The sequence below is a fragment of the Mobula hypostoma genome, chromosome 22 (genome assembly GCF_963921235.1).
Source record: "Mobula hypostoma chromosome 22, sMobHyp1.1, whole genome shotgun sequence".
In the NCBI taxonomy this organism is placed as follows: Eukaryota; Metazoa; Chordata; class Chondrichthyes; order Myliobatiformes; family Myliobatidae; genus Mobula; species Mobula hypostoma.
The window spans coordinates 15081826-15109158 of record NC_086118.1 but is presented as its reverse complement, the minus strand read 5'-3'; the positions used below and the strand labels follow the sequence as shown (position 1 = coordinate 15109158).

Here is a 27333-nt window from a genome sequence, read left to right as displayed (position 1 = left end):
CACTCGAAACAGAGTGTCAAACTACAAGGAAAAGCTGCAAATATTCAGACGCGAATGTACAGAGAATACAGATTAATTAAGAGAAATGACTGAAAAGAGTAAATCGGACTTAAAAGTAAAATGAAAACTGGTAATTGAAAATAATCTAGGCGGAATAACTTGAATGATAGCAATATGGTCGAGACATAAATAGGAGAAAATTCTCTATGATTATTCAAACTGCTGAGGGCCCTCTAACACAGGGTGAAGATAGAGGATATCCCTCTGAACTGAGGCGGGTCGGTGCTCAGGCCTCACTGTGGGAAGTCGGGGAAAATTTTCAAATGTTATACGTTCAGAAATGTCTAGGGTGTGGTTATATGTCTTGGTTTACTGTTGAGAAGGGATTGCTTACTGTTTGGTTAGAAAAGGAGAGTGCTTTTTTTCTACTAGAGAAAAATGCAAACTGAATTGGTAAAAATAATTTCCTATAATGTTAATGGGATTTTGAATCCAATTAAAAGAAATAAGATTATGTCTAAATTGAAAAAAGAGAGGGCACAAATAGCTTTCCTCCAGGAAACACATATGAGCCAATCTGAACATGGAAAATTAAAAAGAATGGGCTTTAAGTATGTATTTTATTCATCATATAAATTGAGTCACAAAAGAGGGGTAGCTACTTTAATATCAAGTACTCTTAATTATGAACATATTTCAGAGAAGTTGATGATGAAAGTTATCAACTCCTGCCTCAGGAGTGACTTGAATCCACTCCAATTTGCCTATTATCACAACAGGTCAACAGCAGATGCCTTTTCAATGGCTCTTTACTGGGCCCTGCATCACCTGGATGGTGAAGGTGCATTACTTAGGATGCCCTTCATTAACTACAGCTCTGCATTCAACACTATGACGCCTTCAAAACTAATCAGTAAGCTCCAAGACCTCAATCCCTGTGGAACACCACCTTCAGTTTCCTCCCTTTCAGACCCCAGTAAATTAGATTAGATTATGAAGACACGTAGTCCCCTTTTATTGTCATTTAGTAATGCATGCATTAAGAAATGATACAGCATTTCCTCCGGTGTGATATCACAAAACACAGGACAAACCAAGACTGAAAAAACTGACAAAACCACATAATTATACATATAATTACAACGGTGCAACAAAACCATAACTTGATGAGGAAAGGCCATGAGCACAGTAAAGTTCAAAGTTTCTAAAATGTCCCATATCTCACGCAGATGGGAGAAGGAAGAAAAACTCCCCCTGCCATACCCGACCACAGTCCGACTCTGAGTCATCCGAAAACTTCGAGCTCTGATCAGCTCTCCGACACAGAGTACTGAGCGGCATCTCTGCCGAAGGATTCGACCTCCTTCTCGGTCGCCAAAAGCAGGCAAGGCCAGGGATTTTGAGGCCTACCCTCCGAAAGATTCCCAACCACACAGTAACGACAGCAGCGGACGGGCGTTTCAGAAAGTTCGGATTGGCAGCAACATCTCCTCCATATTCTTCATCGGCACAGGTACACCATGGCGCTGTGGGCAAGGCACCCTGCTCTCCTCACTTTACACTTGTGACTGTGAGGCCAAGTACAGCTCCAAACTATGTTTATGTTTGCTGGTGACACCACCAAAGTTGGTAATGAATGGGAATGTAAGAGAGGGATTGAATATTTGGTGGAATAGTGCCACAACAACAACCTCTTACGTAACATCAGGAAAACCAAAGAGCTGATGATTGACTACAGGAGGAAGAAAACAGAGGTCTATGAGCCGGTCCTCACTGGGGATCAGAGGTGCAGGGGGTCAGTATCTTTAAATGTCTTGGAGTTATCATTTCCAAGTGCCATTACAAAGAGGGCATGGCAGCGCCTCTACATTCAGGTTGAAGGGAAGTAACTGTTCTTGAACCTGGTGGTGTGGTACTTCAGGCTTCTGTAACTCCTGCCGAACGGTGACAGTGAGAAGATGACATGGTCCAGATTTTATTTGTTTTATTTTATTTAGAGACAGAGTATAGAATAGGCCCTTCCAGCCCTTTGAGCTGCACAACCCAGCAACCCCCGTCAACCCCAGTTTAACCCTAACCTAGTCATGGGACAATTTACAATGACTGTTTGACCTACCTGGTACATCTTTGGACTGTAGGAGGAAACTGGAGAACCCAAAGAAAACACACTCATCCCATGGGGAGGACATACAGAGACTCCTTACTGAGGACTCTGGGACTGAATTCCGATCTCTGTACTGGGCTGTAATAGCGTTGTGCTAACTACTATGCTCCTATGGCTGGGATCTTGATAGATGTTATCTTATTCAGGCAGTGCCTCCTGTAGATACCACCAGTGGTAGGGGAGAATATGCCTGTGACGTATTGGGCAGAGTCCGCAAATCTGCATTCCTGCACATTCAAATTGCAGTACCAGACCATAAAGTAGCCATTCAAAATGCTGTCAGCATTACATGTGTAGAAGTGTGGGTGAAAAGTTGAAACTCCTTAAGGTGCCAGAAGATATGGTAGAAGCAAGTTCAATTACAGCGTTCAAAAGACAGAAATGTAGGGAGAAAAGGCTTCTGCAGTCAAGTGGGACGAGCTCAGGAAAGCACCTTGGTCAGCATGGATGGATAAATCGGGCCAATCCCATTCTAGTGTGAAAATCATTCAACTCCATAGTTACAGTGACAGACGCCATTGAAGTTTTAGGCTTTTAACTAAAACTGGCCAATTTGCATTAAAGGCTGAATCTTTAGCTGAGATGCTTAAAACTGTGGTCAGATGTGATCTGTAGAGTTCTACATTTTTAAGAAGTACATCTTTGAGAGGATAAGTTGTCTGAGGAAAGGAATAACATGCAGTTTCACCAGAACGATGCAGTGGTGGCATTGAGAACTAGATCATGAGGATAAGTTGCATAAAGTTGCATTCCCTTGTCGCAGAAGATTAAAACATTATCCAATCGAGGTGTGAAGCAGGTTCAATCAAGTGTAAAGAGATGAGGGAATTCAGAAGGAGAGAACTAGGCCACTAAGAGGGAAACCAAAAGGGAATTTCCACCTTCAGTTCATTGTCATTACTGGAACAATTAGAGTTTTGAAAATAGGGATAGTTAAATTTTCATCAGGGTAGGTTAATGAATGATACAGACCAAAGCTAAGAGATAAAGTAAAACTCATTCATAATACTGAATATTGGAGCTGGGTCATTGTACCGATAACCTATTTGTGCTCCTGTGATCCCAGACCAGATGACTAAGTTGTATAATTGAAAGAATGCTGGGCAAAAAGCTGGCTGATTTATCTTAACCCTCTCATTAGAAGCTTATTCAAGGACTTTTGGTGCTATTATCAGAAAAATGTCTTCCATTTTCCATATTAATCAATCCAAACATGCTATCAGGAATTGTTAAATCCATGTTTCCTGCCTGTAACTAGATACTTGTGTTTGTGTGCATTTTCTTTTTAGATTAAAATCAGGTTTTACATTAAAAGAAAATAACTAGGAATGATTGAAGATTATTTAAGTGACAGAACTTAATAATTAAGATTGGAGTTTGAGTGAAAGTAAAAGCCTGTGTACAGAATTAAAGATCCTCTGGTTATTGCCTTTAGCCTGAAAGTTGCAGTTATAAAGCTATTATAACAGTTCTGTGCATTTCTCTGAGTTTATGTTGCATTGATAGCAAGTGTGAAGGTATCAAACATTGGTATTTGGGGTCATTGAATATCATTAAACATTCAGTGGTTCCCACTATTCCTAGTCTGTAAATACTAATTAGCAGAGTCCTAATAGTTTTGGAATATTCTAATTTATTTGTTAGGTACAGTATGTTGCCCATGGTTGCCTCCATCACATTTAAGGAGGTTTTAATCTTCGTGGACTTACTCCTGAAATTTGAGCACAGATTTTGTTTGAGACTGAGGGACCCTCAAGGTGTGTCTGTTCTGTCAGCTGACATAATGTCCCATCGGCCTATTTTGAAGGAAAGTGGGTGAGTTATCCCTGGTATTCTGGGAGGTATTGCCTCTAAGTTAAAATCACTAAAAGTCGTGTATAATTTTAGCCATCAGTATTTCACTGTTGGTGGGAGTTGGCTAAGTGCAAATCTTCATTTGGATTTTGCACATTATAACAATGACTACACTCCAATGATATTTAATTGCTTGCAAAGCACTTCGGGATGACTCAAGGCATGAAAGCTATGTAATACGCCCTTCAGTTTCTAGTAACCTCTCTGTTTTATGATCTCCAGTGTTTTGGAATTAACTCTTGTTTTAGACTTGGCTTCAGTGTTAAAATATAATGCTTAATTATTTATGGAGAAAATTGGCACCCCTCAGAAGTGTAAATCAAGTGCCTGTCCAAGCATAAGTGCTGGGAAATACTGGAGAACAGGATAATCAATACAGAAGCCAAATTATATAGATGCTTGAAATCTGCTGAACTAAAAGCAAAAGATGCTGAAAATGATCAACAGTTCAGGCAATGCCTGTGGTGAGAGAAGCAGACTGGGCTCTCTACGCATCCTAAAACACAACCTGGCATTCTAGAACATTGCCTAGACTTTGAGGGCTGCAGTTGAAAAGAGAGAGATTGGAAGGGCTGAATATATTCTCACTGAAATATAGGACACTGAAAGGAGATGTTACAGATGTTTAAAAATTAATAAGGAACATAAATAGAATAGATAGCTATAGTATTTCTCATGGAGTTGAGGAGTTTAGAATTGGAGGGTACAAGTTTAAGGTGAAGGGAAGAGGTTCAAAGGAGATGAGAAAGGTATGGTTTTCACATGGAAATTGGTAAGCATCTGGAGCAAACTTGCCAGAGGAAGTGGTGGAGCAGATACAGTTACAACATTTAAGAGGAATTTGGACATGAACTTAGTTAGGAAAGGTGTGGAGCGATACAAATCTAATGCAGACAATGAATTCTGGGTCTGCCATGATGTCCTGTCCTCAGCATCATGGCTGGCACGAATGAGGTGGACCACGTTGGCCTGTCTGGAAAACGGCCTTGTCTACTCAATACTTCTATCATCTCTATGGTAACTTCTACTTTGAAAAAGGCACACTCGACAACTTGATGCCCAAAGAAACAACTTTATCTCGAACGTTAATACCGTTAAGTATATACGGAGGCTTTTACAAGCCGTATGGTATGGCAGGAACACTATATAGAAAGCACACTGGAAGTAAAAAGAACGGAAGTAAACCCCCTGTTATCCTAATTAGTATAAACTTACTTTTAATAATGCTCACATTACAACACTTCTCCCCCTTTAAAGTCCAACATCCCCAAATGTAAAAAACTAGGAAATAAAAACAGTGGTGTTATTAACTTGCGTACCCCTGAAAACTTATACTGGTATCTCAGTAGCGGTTTCCCAATACAAAACATCCAGAAAGCATGTCTAACAACAGCAAAAAAAAAACTGCCCCGTCATAGATTCAGTCTGTCAGGAGGTTTAGGAGTGTGCTGTGATCTGTGCACTACCCCCGGTGACCCAGCAGGCACCGCTGGTGAGGGTGTTTTGGGTGGGTCCGGTGTTAGGGGCATGAGAGGGGTCTGTGTGTCTGCGTGAGAATGTCCAAACTCTTCAGGGGCCCCGACCCCTCTACCAGCGTCTCACCCTCTGGCTAAGTCACTGGTGGACATGCTTCCACAGTAGTCTGTCTCACTTTTACCTTCATGTCCGGGCACAGCAGGTCCAATCTTGACTTGGGCCTACGCCCCATCAGCATCTCTGCTGGAGTGCGGGCAGTCTAGTTTGTGGCGTGAGACAGTATTTAAACAGGAAACGTGAAAGCTGAATGCTAAGCGAGTCCCCTGTCATCCACTTCAGGCCTTCCTTCACTGTCTGAACAGCCCGCTCAGCCAAACCATTGGAGGCTGGGTGGAAAGGGGCCGTCTGAATGTGATGAATGCCATTCTGCTGCATGAACTCACTGAACAGCTCACTGGTGAACTTCGGGCCATTATCAGTGACCAGAGTGTCAGGCAACCCATGGACTTCAAACACTTGTCTGAGTTTGTCTATGGTTGAGGGGGCTGTGATGTTGCTCATGATGTGAGCTTCGATCCATTTAGAATGTGCATCTACCATTAGAAGAAACATCTGCCCTATAAAAGGGCCAGAACAGTCCAAATGTAGCCTAGACCAAGGGTGGTCTGGCCACTCCCATGGGTGCAAAAGAGCTGGTGGTGGTATATTCTGATTAGTCTGAAATTGCATGCATGATTTTACCTTGTTCTCCAGATCCTGATCCATTCTTGGTTACCTGACGTAGGATCTTGCAAGGCTTTTCATTTGAGACACCCCTGGATGAGTCTCATGAATTTCGACCATAATCTGTGAACGGCCAGGGGGAGGCACGTTGACCATCGCCTCCCAGAAAATGCAGCCATCCTGCAGACTGAGTTCTGTCTTGCGTTTGGCATAAGGCCTCAGTTTCTCTCCTTCCACGACTCTGGGCCAACCTTGTAAAAGAAAAGTCTTGACTTGGGGCAGGACTGGGTCCCTCTCTGTCCACTGCTTAATCTGGGTCGCCTTTACAGGTGTCTCTGACAGCCTCTCCAATGAAAACACAGTCTCTGGAGGCACATATGTAGCAACAGGTGTCTCAGGTAAAGGTAGCTGACTCAGTGCATCAGCGTTTGCATCATCCCCACTCGCTCTGTACACTATCGTGTACTGGTAAGCTGACAATGTAAGAGCCCAACGCTGTATCCTGGCTGAGGCTAGCGGTAGGATGTATCTAGTCTCACTGAACAGGCTCATCAGTGGTTTATGGTCCATATAAATTGTAAATACGCGTCCATAAAGGTACTGATGAAAGCGTTTGACTGCAAAATCAGTAGCCAGACTTCCTTTGTGCAGCTGTGAATATCCCTTCTCAGCAGCTGTCAGGGTACGTGAAGCAAAACCAATAGGCTTCTCTGAACAGTCCTCCGTTACATGTGAGAGAACTGCCCCGACTCCATAGGGCGAGGCATCGCATGCAAGGGTGATCTCCTTGTCTGGGTCATAGTGAACAAGCAGCTTCGCTGAGTGGAGGAGTTCTTTCACTTCCTTGAAAGCTTTCTGCTGCTCTTCACCCCACTGCCACTTAGTGTCATTGTGAAGCAGCTTATACAGTGGGGTCAAAACCTTGACAGGTCAGGAAGAAACTTGCCGTAATAATTCACCATGCCCAAAAATGATCTGAGTTCCGTGATGGTCTTAGGGCTTGGGGCCTCCTTAATAGCTCTCACTTTGTCCTCCACAGGGTGAAGCCCCTCAGCTGTGATCTTGTATCCCAGGTCAGTCACACTCTATGCCAGGAACACACATTTTCTGTGTTTCAACCGCAGCCCTGCGTCTGACAGCCTCTTCAGCACCCGTTCTAAATTAGCCAGATGCTCCACCTCCATAGCCCCCGTGATCAAAATATCATCAAGGTACACTGCTACGTGCAGAATCCCCTGCAGCAAAGTGTCCATTTTCCTTTGGAATATGGCAGGGCTGGACGCCACTCCAAACACCAGGCAATTGTACTTGAATAAACCCTTGTGTGTATTAATTGTGACATACTCCTTTGAATCCTCGTCAAGCAGCAGCTGTTGGTAGGCATGGCTCATGTCCAGCTTTGTCAACAGCTTACCCCCGACAGGGTCGTAAACAGGTCATCCACCCGTGGCAATGGGTACTCCTCCAGCCTAGAGACCTCATTCACCGTAAGCTTATAATCCCCACATATCCTCACCATTTTGTCTGCCTTCAAAACTGGAACAATGGGAGCCGCCCACCTTGAAGACTGGACGGGCTCAATAATGCCCAGCCTCTGTAAACGTTCCAGCTCCTCCTCAACTTTGCCTTTCATGGCATAGGGCACTGACCTGGGCTTAAAAAAACATGGTGTAGCCTCAGGGTCGACATGGAGTTTCACTGTCACGCCCTTCAGTGTTCGTAGCTTGTCCCTGAAAATGTCACTGCACCACTGCAGAATGTTGTCTGTCGTGTGTGCATAGTTAATTTCATGTCAGTTTAGCCAGATTTTGCAAAGCCAATCGCGACCCAAAAGACTGGGCCCCCCTGCCCTTAGCTATCACTAGCCTGGCTTCAGCCTTCTGACTCCCGGCTGAAATGTCCACATATAACACCCCTAAGTGAGGTATGGACTGCCCCGTATAGGTCCTAAGCTTTGACGGTCTGTTGGGAGGCAGGTTGGACCCCCATGTCCTCCTATAGGTCTCCTCACTAATGACCGATGCAGTAGTCCCTGAATCAATCTCAAACTTAATGTCCTTTCCCCGACAGTGACTGTGGCATAATATGGTTCAGGTGGTTCCTCACCTATTTCCACTCCAAACACTCTGCCTCTTCATCTGCTTCTTCTAGACGGTGTGTGGCTGCCTGAACCTGTTGAGCTTTCCCCTGCCCAGGCTTAATCTTGCCCTTTGAACTCCTGCACTTTTTAGCTAAATGTCCCTTTTTGCTACAAGCATGGCAGACAGTGTCTTTGAATTTGCAATTATTTGCATAGTGCGTCCCTCCACACCGGAAACATTCCACCCGCTTTGCCTGTTTACCAGTCTCCCTCCTGACTTGGTACACTGCCGCCGACTGCGACCTCCCCCCCCCCCCCATGTCCTTTCTGGATATCCTTGACATTATTAGCAGCCACCTCCATGCCTTGGGCAACCTCTAAGGTTTTCTTGAAAGTCAATGGTGGGGTTTCCCCTAAAAGGCGGCGTTGGATGCCGTCATTATTAATGCCGCATACCAATCGATCACAGAGCATGTCTTCCAACACCACTCCGAAATCACAATGCTTCAACAGCTGCCAAAGCTCGGCCACAAAATCGGCCACAGACTGACCTGGCTTCCTGAAACGGCTGTGAAACGTACACCGTTGGACTATCACAGAAGGTTTCGGATTGTAGTGATTCCCCACGAGCTTGACCAGTTCATCATATGGAATGTCCCCCGGTTTCCGTTGTGTGGCTAAATTCCTTATTAGCTTGTAGGTCTTTGCCCCACACACACACTCAGGAGAATAGAGTGCTTCTTAGCCTCCTCAGTAATTCCATTAGCACAGAAAAAGTGCCCTAACCTTTCCTCATACTCCGGCCAGTCCTCCGTTAACTCCACAAATTCAACGATAGTCCCAAACGTAGCCATCTGAACGTGAGGCCCCTTATTAGCGCTGCTGCTCCTGTTCGAAACGTGCCGACACATCCACAAAACCAGTTTACCTCATCGCCAAAAATATGTGGTAACTTCTACTTTGAAAGTGGCACACTCAACAACTTCATGCCAAAGAAACAACTTTATCTTGAACGTCAAAACCACATATACAGAGGCTTTTACAACCCGTACAGCATGGCGGGAACACTATATAGAAAGCACATTGGAAGTAAAAAGAACGGAAGTAAACCCCCCTATTATCCTAATTAGTATTAACTTACTTTTAATAATGTTCATGTTACAACAATCTCCAACCTTTGTTTTGACATAATCAGCAATAATGACATTTATATTAATATTTTGCATTAAAATTATTTGTCAAGGTATGCCATTTTTGTGTCATGTGGAGCAGTTACAGTTCAGTGACATCACTGATTAGGATGCTCATTAGGTTTTCATTGCCATTTGGTCACAGAGCCTACTGGAGTATGTTCAGAGGGGGCCTGGTGGAGCTCTTCCTTTGGGTTTGTTTTATCCTTCTGGTGGTTGGATGGTTTTGCTGTGTACTGGCCAAGCCTTTTTATGTGACATCTGGGCAGCAGTGATGATTATCTTTGTACAGCTTCCACTCCAGATTGCTCAGGGGCAGTCATGGCTGGCTAGTTGCTATGGTTACCGGCTGTGCTTTCCAACGGTGAGAGCTAGTGCTTAGACTGGTTGGTATGTAGGAGGTGAGCTCTGCCTGGGTTTTGTCAACTAAAGTTGTACAAATTTGATGCTGTCAGCCTTCACAATTGTTCCTTTCAGATCTTATCTTTGTTTCTGAAAGGAGAAAGAGAAGGAAAAGGATATAGTTCGAGTTCATTATTTGGCACTATCTAACCACAATTGACACATTGGCTTTAGCTACAAGGTGAACAATTGCTTAAATGGATTTACAGAAAGCAAAATTGTCTCACAACATTCCTACTGCTGCATATCATTTTTGCTTCTTGTCATCATAGTTAAAGAACCTCTTATTACTGAACTACCAGTGTGATAATACTGTATACATTGTTACCTTAAACAATAACGGAATGAAAAAGATAAAATCGGAATAAGTTAAAAGTCAACTGTTTGAATAAAACATTTATGATATTTATGCATCAATGTCAGGCAATTCACTTCCCTCATGTAATTTCATTAGATTCATAGAAATTTATGGCAGAGAAGGAGCCATTGATTCCTTGTGTTGATGCCAGAGTCCACTTGATTTCCTTGAGATTGTTTCTCGCTTGAATAATATGCTGGAAACAAATACATGGTATGTACAACTCACTACTCTTTAAGTAAAATGGTCGTTTGTCATCATGGCAGGTAGTAGTATATTTCAGAGGAATCACTTACAACACGAGGTATTATTGAGTGATGGTATGTTTTCCTCCTTGAAAATACCTCCTTTGTATTGACTATCTTCTGCACATTTTATTAATAGCTATAAATTAAATCATGAACCTAATTCCTTCCAAAAAATGTGTCCTTTAAGGAAAGACAGGCAATGTTCTCCTGATTCATTTCCTCAAAGCTATTGGAAAAGTGATAGGAAAAATATCATCACAGGTTCTAACTTTCTAGTTACTTTTCAGTGTTTGGTATTGGAAAGTATATGCAATTAATTATCAGTTGTCAGAAGAAGGCTTGGTTAATGTGCTTTCCTAGTGTCAAATAATAAATGGTGATCCAATTAAAAAAAAAATTACTTATTTTATTTAGGGAAACAGTGCAAATAGCCCTTTCTAGCCCTTTGAGTGCGCTGACCAGCAATCCCTGACAAACCCTGATTTAACACTAACCTAATCAAGGTACAGTTTATAATGACCTATTCACTTACTCACCAGTATGTCTTTGGTCTGTTGGAGGGAACTGGAATGCCTGGAGAAAACCTACGCATTCCTTGGGGAGGATGCACAGACTCCTCACAGGTGACTTTGGAATTTGAGCTCAACAACTCGGACGCCCCAAGCTGTAACAGTGTTGCGCTAACCGCTATGTTGCCGTGGTTTTGTCTTGGGACCGCTACTCAGCATAAGCTGAGCCAAAGCTTACCTGATCTGGAAGCAGTAGGCTCTCTTGCTGGCTCAAAGAGTCTGACGCCAGAGATGAACTGAAGAATTCCATGCCCCTGAGAAACTACTGGAAGTCTTCCCAGCCATCAAATCTGCCCCAACTAGGAGTGATGTATCTCTTTATGGTGTCCGATAATCAGAGTGGCTAAAAGTAAAATGACAAAAATTTAAAGAATTTTATTTTCAAAAGTAAAAACAGGCACACTTTAAAAATATTGAACAAACAATAATTAATTCAAAAAACACCTTATTTTTGCTTCTCTTCTTTCCAAGCTACCTTTTCCCTTTTGAATCAGTAATTTTGAGGGTCCTTTGTACCAGGTTAGATTGGCACAATATCTACAAAGGACAGGGAATTTTCCAAATGAGGAATCTCATGAAGCAGAGCTTTTCTCATGGACTTCATGGGTTGGCCAGTGGTAGAAAGTAGGTGAAAGTTTCCATTTACTAGCTGCACTTTTGCAGGGATCCAGTTGCAAGTCTGCAACTACTGTGTTTGACTGTATATGTGTGGATGTCCTGAACATGTTGACATTTGACCAGACTTGGCCAAAAATATTAAGGTGGGACTATCAGCTTTTCACTTCCCAGGTGTTGGTATGGCACGGTATGCTAAAAGTGCTGAAATCTTGAAGTGACTTACAAATTTACGGAAGTTTTCAATAACCTATTGTTAACCTTATGCTTCCTATCTATGCAGGATACTAATTTATTTTGAAGTCAAAGTCCCTCAGATTTAATCTGTTTTCTAAAATTGCATTAAAGCCAATTTGGCACAGTTTAAATTTGTAAGCTGCTTCAGACTTTGTTTACAAACAGATAATGGATCAAACAGATTTGCCAGATTTGTCCTTAAGATTGTCACAGCAGGTATATCTGCTAAATCACATTTGAATGAATATAGTACTCTTATCCTTTCAGTGCCTGAACAGTCGATGAATTGAGGTTGGTTAATAACCAAGAAGACCCATAGTAGGTTCCAGTCAGTACATCCTGGAAGAGGTTTTCTGCTAATTGATCAACTGCCAATATCTTGCATTCTGTACCACAGAGTCTGAAACTATGAAGTATTTAAAAGTAAACATTTAACTCAATGCCTGTCCACAGCATGCTCAGTTAAACGTATTGAACTTCTTCCCTATCAGCAGTTGGTGAGGACTTGGTGAAATAGATTGTGTTAGGGGTTGAGCATGTTAATTATACTCAGCATTAACTGCAGATTTATTCAGACCTTTCCTATTGTTTCTGGTTTGGGTATGGCTTTAAATAATTTGCCTGTGGCTTGGATTTTAGTTGGTTTTCAGGAAACCCTGCAGTTAAACATGAAAAACTTGCCTAGATCTACTGTGCCTGTGGCATTGCTGTTTCAAAAACAGTTCAGGCTAATGTTAGCAGATCCATGCAGTATATTTGTTATATTCCATTCCATGCAGAAACTGAGACAAAAGAGCATATAAGGTTATTTGGGTTTGATTGAAAATCATTATTTCCTGGATTATAAACCCTTCGTGACCAAAGAGGTGTTGTAGTTTTTCTGACCACTTCTGAAACGTGTTCAGCCTTTCTATCTATCAATGTACTACCACAAATCATTTGATAAATACCATTCGATGAATTTAAACATCACAGCAAGTGGAATGATGCAATCTCTGAATATTCTGCATTATAGCGTTCTGCATCACAAACTGCTTTCCTCAAAGTCTGACATATTTGGAATTTCTTTCTCTTAGAGTCGTTTCTGAGCTATGATCTCATAATACTGAATAGTTGTACTGTTTTGTAAGAGAAGAAAATAAAGGAAACAGAACAAAATGAAATCTCACCAAGCACCTTTCAGTTAATGAAGTGATGTTCTTTTAACTGATTGCCAATCACCTGTTAGACTGGTTCTTTAAAGTGTCAGATACTCAAACTCTCTCTGATTTGCTGGAACAGAATACAGTTGGCCCTCCACATCTGCAGGTTCCGCATCTGCAGATTCAACCAACCGCGGATCGAAAATATTCGAAAAAAAAAATTCCAGAAAGTTCTATAAAGCAAAACTTGAATTTGCCACGCGCCGAGCACTACGCTGAATCCACGCAAATGAAGTGATGTGTAGGTATACCCTGCTGTAGCCTCCCGACATTCCACAGATCCTCAGTCTCTCTCCAGCACTCGTTGTTTGAGCATTGTTTGCCCTGTGTCTCGTTCATTCACTACTTGTGTTGTGAGCACGATGAAGGAGTTTAAGGCTAGTAAGGGATGGCTGTTTGGCTATGTAAAGCGCTACAGCCTCAAGAACTTAAAGATCACAGGAGAATCGACATCGGCTGATGCTGAGGCAGCAACAGTGTTCCCAGAAGAGCTACGATGGTTGCGTCTGTACTGAATATGTACAGACTGCTTTTCCTTGTCATTATTCCCTACACAATACAGTATAACTATTTACATCGCTTTTACATTGTATTAGGTATTATAAGTAATCTAGAGATGATTTAAAGTATACGGGAGGATGTGCGTAGGTTATATGCAAATACTATGCCATTTTATATAAGGTACCTGAGCATCCATGGATTTTGGTATCTGCGGGGGGTCCTGGAACCAATCCCCCGCGGATACCAAGGGACGACTGTATGTAGCTAGAATTTTACCGCAGAGGCTTAGTGAGTTTTTTTTCTATCCTGGAGGCATCAATTCATCACTGCATCCGTGGACATTAGTCATCCATTTGCACTTTGCGTAAGTAATAATTATTTATGCAGGAATCCCAGGGATAAGTGCCAACTGATTATTTTACTGGAGTCTTGTGACACATGAGCTCATCAGGTAACCATGCCAAATCTATGCAAATGTACTATCAATAATGGTATATTTACATAGACATATCCATCTTTGTCTTCAGGATATATGAGATATAAGGCATTGCTTAATCATGCTTCTCAGGAATACAAACAAGAGAAAATCTGCAGATGCTGGAAATCCAAAGCAACACACACAGAACACTAGAGGAACTCAGCGGGTCAGACAGTATCTATTGAAAAGAGAACAGACCCGAAGAAGTGTCTTAGCCTGAAAAGTGGACTGTTTACTCTTTTCCATAGATGCTGTCTGACCTGCCAAGCTTCTCGAGCATTCTGTCTGTTTTCAGGAATACATCAAGATTCTTTACATACAGTGATTGTTTTTAGGTGATCTAGAGCTATGATATCCTCCTTAGTACTGATTCTCAGAAATCTTTTTCCTTCAATTGACCAAAGGCTGGGCAGTGGTGAATTTCACCATTGTTTGCCTTTGCCGATAACTGGCTCTCAAGATGTGGGGAGTGGTTGGTGTTCTCCAGAGGCTTACCAAGACTTTGAAAAGCTACCATCAACGCTGTCTTGCTAAGCTCTCCAGATTTTCTGGAAGGATAAACTTCCAGACAGCGTCCCCAGTCCAGAGAACCTAATTACACTTAATTGGCTCCATTGAGAAGGCCACATCATTCACGTGTTCAATGTCAATCAGTCTATTTCCAGTGCCATCGCAGGAAGAGATTGCCACATCCAGGAATGTTGTTGAAAAGCTGAAATATCCCAGTTGACTCTTGGGAGTCTGTGATCATTGACTGCAAAATAGAGACAGCAGTCCAGTAACAAGGCTGTCAGTACCACATAAACTCACAGAGACCCTATATAAATGATAGAAGGAGCACACCACTTCACAGTCAACCAGTTGCTTGCACTGTTGGCTGCCTTCAGCCCCATCTATAGAAGACTTTCTGGTTCTCACATTGGCCTCATCGATCACCTCAGAACTTGCAAAACTACAGTAGAAAAAGTCATTCTTAACCATCAGGATTGCCTGTAAACAAGTACTATTTCTGAAAGGCAAGAAGTGTATATTGCTTTGTGCTTACCAAATTAGAACCATTTTTTCCCACACAGTATTTAAGAAAATAGGATGATTATTTATCTGAACCGTGATGGGGAGTTGCGGTGGTGATGTTGATTACCATATTACATTCTGCATTTTCACATTTGATTAAACTGAGTTGTCCATTGCCAGCCATGAAGACTGTATCTTAAACCTGTTAGACAGCATCAAATCAGTTATTAACAGCTGTAGGTGTAAGCTGCCAGTCTTATTCAGAGAAGTGGAAAATACAAGAGCTATAATGCATCATGCTGGCATGGTACAGAATGATTTTACATGGCTCAAAATACATGGTTAAAATAGAATGGGGAAGTTAGAAGACCATAAGACATAGGAACAGAATTAGGCCATTCAGCCCATTGAGTCTGCTCCGCCATTCCATCATGGCAGATCCTGGATCCCTGTCAACCTCATATACCTGCCTCCTTGCCATAACCTTTGATGCCCTGATCAATCAGGAAACTATCAACTTTCACTTAAAATATACCCACTGACTTGGCCTCCATGGTGGCCTGTAGCAGAACATTCCACAGATTCACCACTCTCTAGCTAAAAAGAAATTCCTCCTTACCTCTGTTCTAAAAGGTTGCTGCTCAATTTTGAGGCTGTGCCCTCTAGTCCTGGATACCTCCAGCGTAAGAAACATCCTCTCCACATCCTCCTTATCTGGACCTTTCAGCATTCAGTAGGTTTCAATGAGATCCCCCCACATCCTTCTAAATTCTAGTGAGTACAGGCCCAAAGCTGCCCAATGCTCCTCATATGTTAACCCTTTCATTACCAGAGTCATCCTTGTGAACCTCCTCTGGACTCTCTCCGATGACAACACATCCTTTCTGAGTAATGGGGCCCAGAACTGTTGACAATACTCCAAGCATGGCTTGACTAGTGTCTTATAAAGCCTCAGAATTATTTCCTTGTTTTTATATTCTATTCCCCTTGAAATGAATGCTAACATTGCATTTGCCTTCTTTAGCACAGACTCAACCTGTAAGTTAACCTTCTGGGAGTCTTGCACAAGGACTCACAAGTCTATTGGCACCTCTGATATTTGAACCTTCTCCCCATTTAGGTAACAGTCTGCACTTTTGTTCCTTTTACCAAAATGCATTATCATACATTTCCCAACACTGTATTCCATCTGCCAATTTTTTGCCCATTTGTCTAAGTCCTCCTGCAATCCCATTGATTCCTCAGTACTACCTGCCCCTCCACCTATCTTTGTATCATCTGCAAACTTTGCTACAAAGCCATCAATTCCATTATCTAGATCACTGACAAACAATGTGAAAAGTAGTGGTCCCAATACTGATCTGTGAGGAACATCTCCACTAGTCACTGGCAGCCAACCAGAAAAGGCCCCATTTATTCCTACTCGCTGCTTCCTGCCTGTCGGCCAGCCCTCTATCCATGTCAGTATCTTTCCTGTAACGTCATAGGATTTCATCTTGTTAAGAGGCCTCATGTGTGGCACCTTATTAATTGCCTTCTGAAAATCCAAATAAATGTCATCCACTGCCTCTGCTTTGTCAACCCTGCTTGTAACTTCCTCCAAAAACTCTAACAGATTTGTCTGGCAAGATTTCCCTTTACAGAAACCATGCTGATTTTGACTTGTTTTATCATTAGTCTCCAAGTACCCTGAAACCTTCATTCTTAATAATGGTCTCCAACACTTTCCCAGCCACTGAGGTTGGGCTAACTGACTTATCATTTCCTTTCTTTTGCCTTCTTCCCTTCTTAAAGAGTGGAGTGATATTTGCAATTGTCCAGTGCTCCGGAACCATGCCAGAATCAAGTGATTCTTGAAAGATCATGGCCAATGCATCTGCTATCTCTTTAGCAACCTCCTTCAGAACTCTGGGATGTAGTCCATCCGGTCCTGGTGACTTATCCACCTTAAGACCTTTCAGTTTGCCTAGCACTTTTTCCTTTGCAATAGCAATGGCACTCACTCCTGCTCCCTGACACTCACGGGTCTCTGGGACACTGCTAGTGTCTTCCACAGTGAAGACTAATGCTAAGTACTTATTTAGTTCATCTGCCATTTCTTTGTCCTCCATTACAACCTCACCAGCATCATTTTCCAGTGGTCCGATATCAACTCTCACCTCCATTTTATTCTTTATATAACTGAAAATCTTTGGGCTATCCTGCTTTATATTATTGGCTAGTTTGCCCTCATATTCCATCTTTTCCCTTCGTATGGCTTTTTTAGTTGCATTTTGTTGGATTTTAAAAGCTTCCAATCATTCAATTTCCCACTCACTTTTGCTACATTATATGCCCTTTCCTCGACTTTTATGCAGTGCCTATCTTCCGTTTTCTGCCATGGTTGTCTACCCCTGCCATTTGAGAACAACATGTTCTGTAGGGCATCCTGTGCCTTGTGAACTATTCCCAGAAACTTCAGTCACCTTTGCCCTGCTGTCATCCCCACCAGTACCCCTCTGCAATCCACCTAGGCAAACACCTCTCTCATGCCTCTGTAATTCCCTTTATTCTATTGCAAAACGGATACATCTGACTTCACAGCCCCCCATTACTTTACATAGTAAAGTGTGCCCTGTGCCCCAAAAACTCAAAATTCCCATTTAACTAAATTTTCACTGTGGCATTAAAGCCAGTGCAGAACATTCAAAACCCACTCTTTCCTGGAATACAGGCACCACAATGATATTATATTTCCTTCCTAATATGAAAATGTAACCATGGTGCTCAGTGGCCTTGGGGAGTTGAGGTGGAGTAGAGAAGTTGGCTCGGCTTCCCATTTTTTTTTAGCTGGTGTCCTGGATTGGAAATCTGGTCAAATGAGGTCATTATTGAGCTCGGCTGTAGTTACAATGACCATTTGCATTACTGCTGATAATCACTGTTTAGACCCAGACATAGACTATGGCCACTTGAACAAGACAGAGGGAAACTGTTGGTGTCTGAAACTGCACGTCACCAGAAAGCTACGATCTCCGAAGGGAAGTGGTTTTGATTGTTGGAGGCAGGGAATGGTTAAACAGAAGACTTTAGGTTAAAATCAAAAACTAAATGTAAGAAAATGAAAAATATTAACATTTCAGGTTTTTCTTCTGAAATTGACCACTATTAAAGTGAGGGAACATACTGTTTTGATACAGGCTCCAGGGGAGGGTTAAAATGCTCCATGCAATGGAATAGCTAATGATCAGAACAAAATGACCTATGTCAAGGTTTACACCCAATCTGTTGCTACAAAATTTCTAACTCAAAACATGCTTTCAACAAAGTTATTACGTGGAAACATTTTAGGGTGGAATTTGAAGTTTTAGGAAGTTTTGCTGTGACTCTGCTGTTAGCTAATGTATAAAAATATGTATGAAGTCATTTGGCTTTACAAATGTTGTTATTCCTTTTTACATGATTGTTAAAATAACATTTAGAAAGCAATATTAGGTATGAACATCTAAAAGCAAACAATATTCACATTAGAGCTCTTCAGCAAAGAGTTTTCTGTGGATTGGATGACACTTCTGTGTTTAATATGTTCTCAAATGTAATATTTAAAGGTTAGTTACATAGCTATATAATCAAGATTTTGGCTTCATAAGGACACAGATTGTGCAGAGTAACCCAGGTGTGAAATTGCCTGAAATGTACTTGAACAAGAGATGGCAGATAATTCCCAGGAAAACAGTATCACACTTTACCTTCGCTTCTGCAGTACCAGTGAGCAAAGCACATAACCAGCAGGCTTTACTGAAGTGTTAGATTTGCACGGATATTTTTCAGCTGTGTGCCATCCCAGACTTAGGAACACCATTAAGAAGTCCATTTATTTTTGTTAAATATCCAACACAAAGGCAGCTTCCAAAGCATTCCACTTTAATAAGACAGTGCTTCTCAGATTGGCAAGCTGTGCCTAGTCTGATACAGCACAGATTAGAGCTGGTGTTTCAAATATTCACAACTTTTATCAGTGATATGGCTGACAGGACAAATTATGACATTTCCAGTTTTACTGAGGACAGGTCATTAAGTAGGAATGTGGAAAATGATTATCTATAAACGAAGGTGAGAACTCCAGACTTGAATTAAAGCTTGAGCTTCTTTCTCCTATTAAATGCAATTGAATATAAGGTTGCTTGCCTGACTGCAGTGGACCAGGGAAGTCTGCAGTTTGGAAGGGAAGTGGGCTGTGGAAGTGGGAAGAGCACTTTTTTGGTATTCTTGCTCAAGTACTGCTTATGAATCCCATGTGGCCAGCACAGAGGTGCAGCATGCAGGACTTCTTCCTCACAGCTACAGAGCTGTCTGTGTGGAGTTCGCATGCTCTGCCTGCGATCACATGAATTTCCTCCAGGTCCTCTCGGTTTCGCTCTTATGTTAAACATCTTGCAGGTAGGGAAGATAATTATCCCTAGTACAGGTAAATGACAGAATTAGTGAGCAAGTGGTGAGGCATAGATTACAGGGAAAATCTGTGGGGAATGGGATTGCACCTGAGCCAGTATAGACTTTTAAGGATGGAATAGTGCCCTTCTATATCTTAAGGGAAGCACAGAGAATCTTTGCACGATATTCTCCACAAGTTGTCCAACTCCCCAACGAGATCCTAGAAGCCTTCTACCCCTCTTTCATCATTGGCACAGCCAATCTTGAAGAACTAGCACTTTCCAATGGTTGGAGTAGCGAATAATTGGGCAGGTGTCCTTTTGAGGCCGTCTTCCAAGGTCATACCTTGCAGTTGAAGGATTAAACGATAAATCAGCAATCATTCCTTCCGGTAAGATGGCAACACACTCGGATGCAGCAGCCACTCGGAGTCCAGTCAAAGTTGTTTTTGTTCACCATGTATGTCTTTTTTATGATCCTAAGTCACTGCCGAACACTAAGAACATCAAGTACTTCAGAACTATCCCATTAGCAAATTGTTTGATAATGATGGAGCCGGATTTGAGTACCATTTTGTTTGGTTGCCTGGACTTGTCGTGTACTGTTGGATGATATGCTATGCGAGTGATTGTTTTAGACGTTTTTATTTTGATTACGAGACCCCGTTTGACATTGGTAGTGGCAAGGACTGGACTCGTGCCACGGGATAGCCTGTTGCAGCTGAGCAGGGAGGAGACACCGAGTCAATATTGGAGAGCATCTGTGGGGCGAGCTAGAACCCATACGGGGGTTGGGGGTTGGCTCATTATGGTGGTGTTACCCTCCAGTGTTCACTTTGTGCTGCCCTCTGGTGTCCGCTCAGTGGAAGAACAAGCTGAACTAGGTCAATTCTACAGTCATGACTCGCAGGGACTTGGACAATATCTTTTTCTTTGTGACTGCATATTTTTCTGAAATCGTAACCATATGTGTTATTTGTGCAATGTGCAGTGTGCAGTTGGTAATGTGTTTTACACCTTGGCACTGGTGCAACACTGTTTCATTTGGCTACATTCATAAAGATTGAATTTTAATTAAACCTGCACTTGAATGGAACTGACACCGCATTTCTTTGAATAAGCTAACCACGCCACATTATTTGTTAGCATCAGAGTGGAAATCTGTGATTCTTAGAGCACTTACTAAAGGAGCATTAGCATGCTACACAGTCCTGTTTTAGCACAAGTAAAATGTAGAAAGTAAGTTTTTTGTTAAAACCTTTGTGACTCCATTCATCTACTAAGAGGCTGGACAAGATAGTGAGGGATTGTGCTGGGGGAGCAATATTTCTACAAAATGCATGTTTCAAATGGTTTCATTTTAATGTTTGCTGAGTTTATTGCTTCCTTGTCTCTTCCACTTGTTTGTGAACTTAGTCATTATTACAACAAGTTTTACTGCCTGCAGCAAAGCCACCTACGTGGCACAATGGGAATTAAATCATTCTGACTAAATCACCAACAAAGAAACACTATGGCTTACAGCGAAACCAAGTATGAAAGCCAGGCTAACACGTAGACAAATGACCTCTGTCAGCTGAGTCAGATATATGGACAGTAATTGACTGTCTAAAAGATTTTTCTATGGTGATCTTAAAAAAGATAATAACAAGTCAGCCATCCCAAACTCCATTGCAAAGACTACATGAAGAAACACAGATAGGCTGCTGGGCTGGATCAGTTGGCTTGTAACTTGAAAAGATTTTAATGTAGTCTCCTTTCTACTGCAGAAAGCAAGTGCAAGCTGGTTAATTGCTTTATAGAGTACCCACAAGCAATCTGCAAGGACAAACCCTGTGTTTCTCATTGCTTGTCATTTTAGTTCTCCATTGTTCTCGGATTCTGACTCATCTGTCTGTTATATCTGCAATGAGGTACAGTGGAACTATGGAGACAAAATCTTATTTTCTATTTGAGCACTTGCCCATTTCAGACTCAATTCGAAATTCAATAACTTCTGATAACTCACTCGCTTTTATATAAGAACTGTCCATTTCTTTACTTGTTATCCTTCTGTAAAGTTAATTCAGTATTTTCCCTCTCTGTGTGATCTAATGTACATTTCCAATGTTTCCAATGTTTGCTTACTAACTCTTCCTTCAGTTAGTCCTGACGAAGGGTCTCGGCCTGAAACGTCGACTGTACCTCTTCCTAGAGATGCTGCCTGGCCTGCTGCGTTCACCAGCAACTTTGATGTGTGTTGCTTGAATTTCCAGCATCTGCAGAATTCCTGTTGTTTGCGTTTCCAATGTTTCATTTGGTTTCATATTTCTGAAACAGTTACGACCTGCATTTCAAATTATGTGTCCCGTTTTGCATTTACCCTTTTTAAGATGGCGCCAGTGAACAACGCAACCAAGGGTGCCATCCCCCAGACAGGTCGTGAAACTACTTCTTTTTCTTTCAAATGTGGTTCTGCTACTGTTGGAGCCTGCAATCGACATTTTGCTGGAGTGTTTTTCAGGTCGATTGAGCAATCTGGCACTTTTCTGTCTCCGAGCGTGTTTCAAGCGAACGTGCGGCATTGAGGCCAGGAAGCCTGGAGACAGGGTGCAAACTCATGATTGACTCCATTTCTCACTGATCTACCCCATTAAAGCACCGAGGACGAATGAAGTAATTGCAATGAATGCGGAAGATGAGCGGCTGTTCAGCACTGTCTACCAACCCCTCGCTCTGTGCTGCCGGAGGAGGGTGTCTGCGTAAGGCGGTCTCTCTCTCTCTCCCTCTTGCTCGCTGTTCCTTGAAGAAGGTCCCTGCATTTGAATGGTATCTGCCTCCCTCGATGCTGTCGGGAGAAGTTCTCCGTGTGTGGCTGTGTCTTTGTCCCTTAATGCTGTTGGAGGAAGCTACTATTGTTCTGGATCTTGGGCGAGCAGTAATCAACATGGTTTGTGGTTGGACTCTAGTTCATGTTATGATGTCTTTCTGGTTTCTGGTCACTCCTTTTTTTTTGTTGTTTTTTATACTTTATACTTTATTGTCGCCAAACAATTGATATAGGACATAAAATCATCACAGCGATATTTGATTCTGTGCTTCCCGCTCTGTGGATTACAAATCAATAGTAAATATTAAAAATTTAAATTATAAATCATAAATAGAAAATAGAAAAATGGAAAGTAAGGTAGTGCAAAAAAAAACTGAGATGCAGATCTGGATATTTGGAGGGTATGGCCCAGATCCAGGTCAGGATCCATTCAGCAGTCTTATCACATGTTGGAAAGAAGCTGTTCCCAAATCTGGCCGTATGAGTCTTCAAGCTCCTGAGCCTTCTCCCGGAGGGAAGAGGGACAGCTTCCATACCAGGTTGTGATGTACCCTAGAAGAATGTTTTCTACGGTACATCTATAAAAATTAGTGAGGGTTTTAGGGGACAGGCCAAATTTCTTTAGTTTTCTCAGGAAGTAAAGGCACTGGTGGGCCTTCTTGGCAGTGGACTCTGCTTGGTTGGACCAAGTCAGGTCATTTGTGATATTGACCCAGAGGAACTTAAAGCTTTTGACCTGTTCCACTTGTGCACCACCGATGTAAATGGGGTCGTGTAGTTCGCTACTCCTTCTGAAGTCAACAACCAATTCCTTCGTCTTGCTGACGTTGAGGGATAGGTTATTGTCTTCGCACTATGCCACCAGGTTCTCAGTTTCCTCTCTGTACTCAAACTCATCATTACCCGAGATACAGCCTACAATTGTTGTGTCATCAGCAAACTTATATATCGAGTTTGATGGAAACTTGGCTACACAATCATGGGTGTACAGTGAGTACAGCAGGGGGCTGAGTACACAGCCTTGTGGCGCACCAGTGCTTAGAGTGATTGTAGAGGAGAGTTTGTCCCCTGTTAATACAGCCTGGGTCCTGTCTGTGAGGAAGTTGAAGATCCAGCTGCAGATCTGAGTGCCAAGGCCCAGTTTCCGGAGCTTAGGAATCCACTTATTTGGAACGATGGTATTAAAGGCAGAGCTGTAGTCAATGAAAAGGAGCTTTACGTATGCATCTTTATTCTCCAGGTGTTCTAAGGAGGAATGTAGGGCCAGAGAGATGGCATCTGCCGTTGACCTGTTGCTCCGGTAGGTGAATTGCAAAACGTCGAGGTTGACCGGCAGGCTGTGGTTGATGTGTGCCATAACCAATCACTTGAAGCTCTTCATTGCAATTGATGTCAGAGCCACAGGTCGATAGTCATTCAGGCATGCCACTTTGCTCTTCTTTTGCACTGGGATTATTGTTGCCTTCTTAAAACACAAGGGGATCTTAGAATGAAGCAAGGAGCAGTTGAAGATGTCAGCAAACACTCCAGCTAGCTTGCTTGCACAGGCCCGGAGAACCCGTCCTGGGACGCCATCTGGGCCTGTCGCCTTCCTTGGATTTATCTTCAGGAAGGCCCTTCTAATGTCCTCTTTGGTGACGATGAATCTCGATGCCACCAGGTCCGGTTCATCCGGAAGAACGCTCCTCTTCTGTTCGAATCTTGCGTAGAATACGTTAAGTTTGTCAGGAAGAGAAGCGCCACAGTTATTGATATTCCCAGTCTTTTCTTTGCGCCCAGTGATCTCATTTAGACCCTGCCATAGTCTACTGGCATCCCTCTGGTTAGCCTGGGCTTCCAACTTGGCTCGATATTGCCTCTTGACGCCCTTAATGGCTTTCCGGAGTTCATGCCTGGATTCCGTGTAGCGGCTGGTATCCCCGGACCTATAAGCCGCAGCTCTAGCCTTCAAAAGGGACTTGACCTCATAATTCATCCAAGGTTTCCGGTTAGGGAATACCCGGATTGTCTTGCGAGACACACAGTCCTCCGTGCATTTCCAAATAAAGTCAGTGACAGCGGATGCATACTCATCGAGGTTAGCTGCTGAGTCCTTGAATACTAACCAGTCCACCGATTCAAAGCAGTCACGGAGGACCTCATCCATTTCCTCCGTCCAACGTGACACTACTTTTGACACTGTGACGTCCCGCTTCAGTTTCTGTTTGTAAGCTGGGAGGAGGAGTACGGCCTGATGGCCCGATTTTCTGAAGTGAGGTCGCTGGATGGAACGATAGGCATCCTTGACTGCTGTGTAGCAGTGGTCAAGTATATTCGGGCCTCTAGTGGGGCAGGAGACATGTTGGTATGACTTTGGCAGCACCTTTCTGAGGTTGGCCTGGTTAAAGTCCCCGGCTGTAATGAGCAAAGCCTCCAGATACCTGGTCTCAAGTTCACTAATGTTAGCATACAGTGTGTTCAAAGCACACTCCACGTCCGCCTGGAGGGGAATGTAGACCGCTGTCGGTATGACTGAGGTGAATTCCCGTGGCAGATATTAAGGGCAATACTTCACCGACAGGTGTTCCAGGTCCGGGCTGCAGGAGCTTGTCAGTGCCACTGTGTCCGAGCACCACGCATTGTTGATAAGTAGGCAGACACCAGCTCCCCTCGTTTTGCCCAAAGACGCCGTGCGGTCCATTGGACTATTTTGACAAACTGCACGAAACCGAATATGCCTAGACTTTCATATTCTGTGTTTTTGTCTTGTTTTTTTTCTCTTGCCATTTGCACAATTTGTTTTTTTTTTGTGCAGGGAAGTGGGGGTGGCTTGATGTTTATTTTTTTTTGTACAGGGCCCATTGTTTTCTTGGTTTCATGGGTGTCTGTAGGAATACAAATTTCAGGGTTGTATACTACATACATACTTTGATAATAAATGTATTTTGGATCTTTGAGTCTGTTAACTGCCTGAATTAATTTAGCAATCAGCCAGTTCAGATTTACATAATAGGCCACCCTGTCAGAGATGTTCTCTTTGACCTATCTGATCCCCTCACGCTGCTTCTGCATCTTCAAACTATTTGTTTTCTCATTTTTAGCATCAAGGATCTTTAACTTAAAAGTCTGTTTTTGAATGGCTAAGTATTTTTTTGTTTCAGACTTTTAGTCCCTGCAGTTCTCTGATTTTCATCTGCATGGTCAGCACAACTGGCTCACCGCTCTGAATGTGCAACAGATCATTACTGTGCTCTTCGACTGGTTGTTAAAGGAATGTAGACAACAGCTTTCCCCGATTTGTTTCCTGAACACTACATGTGTCAACTAATACCAGAATAAGTTACAGACATTTTCAAATATGACTGAGTCATCTTCTATTTTGCCTTTGTTGCTAAGAGAATGTAGTTTTTTAAAACTGGGACTGTAATATTTAAAACTTCCTACTATGTGCAAATTTGTTTTACCCTAGACATTGGTGGTGTGGGGGTTTAGGCATTTAACACTGAATGTTTCATTGCAGAAAAAATTACTGTAAAGAAGTTTGTCATGTTACCTTCCTATGCTGCTGAAAGATCTCTTTTATTGAGCAGATTGAAGAGGATAATTTTAAATCTAAATTCAGCAGGAACACCATCATTCCAGGTTCCTCTTTAAATCACATATCATTCGGACTTGGAAGTACACCTCCTGTTATGTACTCCTGAATAATGACCCCCTCAACAATCAAACACACAGATAAATGTGGTGCTGTTGTAGCCTGGCTGACTGAGCTCTGCCTTGCAGAGACCAGACTGCAACTCTCTGACATCTACTTTTACCAACCTCTGGACCATGATCCCACCAAACCAACAATCTTGTCTTGTGTCTCCTGATTTGGAAACATATTGCTGTTCCTTCATCATTCTTGGGTCTAGATCTTGGAACTCCCTCCTCAGCATTTTATGGGCAGTGGTTTAAGAAAGTGGCCCATCATCTCTTTCCAAAGGGAATTTAGGGGTTGGTGATAAAGACTGGCCTTATCAGAGCCAACCACATTGCAAACAACCAAAAAAAAAATCAATCCATGCCTGCTTTTAATATTGTGCTGAGGTATATAAATATTTGCTTGGATCATGATCACCATTTCTTTCATACTTCTACAGCTCCTTATTCTTTCAGTTTTCCTGCAGTCTACAACTGGGATGTATGCTTTGTCTCTAATACGCCACTTCATTGGATTTCATCAAACTGCAGGAACCAAATACAAATAAAGAATCTCAAATACAATTTGATACTAGAATGTAAATGAAAAGCATAACTGCTCTTTTAAAAGTAACACTGCATTAAACATTAAATGATGGAATACGAAGCAAAATATATAATGTAATTTGAGTGACATGTTGTTTTTAGAGTGCTATTGCTAACCCATCTTCCTGTACAGAAACCCAAAGGCACACACTCAGCAATTCAGGAACAGCTTCTTCTCCTCTGCCATCCAATTTCTGAAAGGTTGTTGAACCCATGAACACTACCTCAGTATTTTTTAATTTTTATTTTTGCACTACTTACTTAAAATACATGTACCTACTGTAACTCTCATGTTTTCTATTATTATGGATTGCATTGTACTGCTGCCACTAAGATAAATTTCACAACATATTCCAGTGATATTAAACCTGATTCTGATCTGATCCTGATTCTGATTTATCAATATAACTCCTCTACTTACAAAGCAGTGTTAATCCTGAACCAACTGATCTATCAGTTCTTAATGACTGAAATGCACCAGTATCAAAGCAGAACTTGATGTGGCTTATCTTTCCTACATCCTAGAAGGCAGCCATTTTGCCCATCAAATCATTAGATTATGAGGACACTCAGTCCTCGTTTATTGTCATTTAGAAATGCATGCATTAAAAAATGATACAATGTTCCTCCAGTATGATATTACAGAAACACAGGACAAACCAAGACCAAAACTGACAAAACCACATAATTATAACATATAGTTACAACAGTGCAAAGCAGTACGGTAATTTGATA

At 42.2% G+C, this 27333-nt stretch overlaps 1 protein-coding gene and 1 long non-coding RNA gene across 3 annotated transcripts in view; one reads left to right on the top strand and one right to left on the bottom strand.

Moving 5' to 3' along the window:
• The window catches only part of gas7b (growth arrest-specific 7b), a 526445-nt gene that overhangs the window by 158385 nt on the left and 340727 nt on the right, over positions 1-27333 (top strand). The window lies entirely within an intron of this gene.
• LOC134360184 (uncharacterized) overlaps positions 11374-27333 on the bottom strand; it is a 35891-nt gene continuing 19931 nt past the window's right edge. Inside the window, exon 3 of the long non-coding RNA XR_010021269.1 lies at positions 11374-11407. This is a non-coding gene — a long non-coding RNA (uncharacterized LOC134360184). The remainder of the gene's footprint in view (positions 11408-27333) is intronic.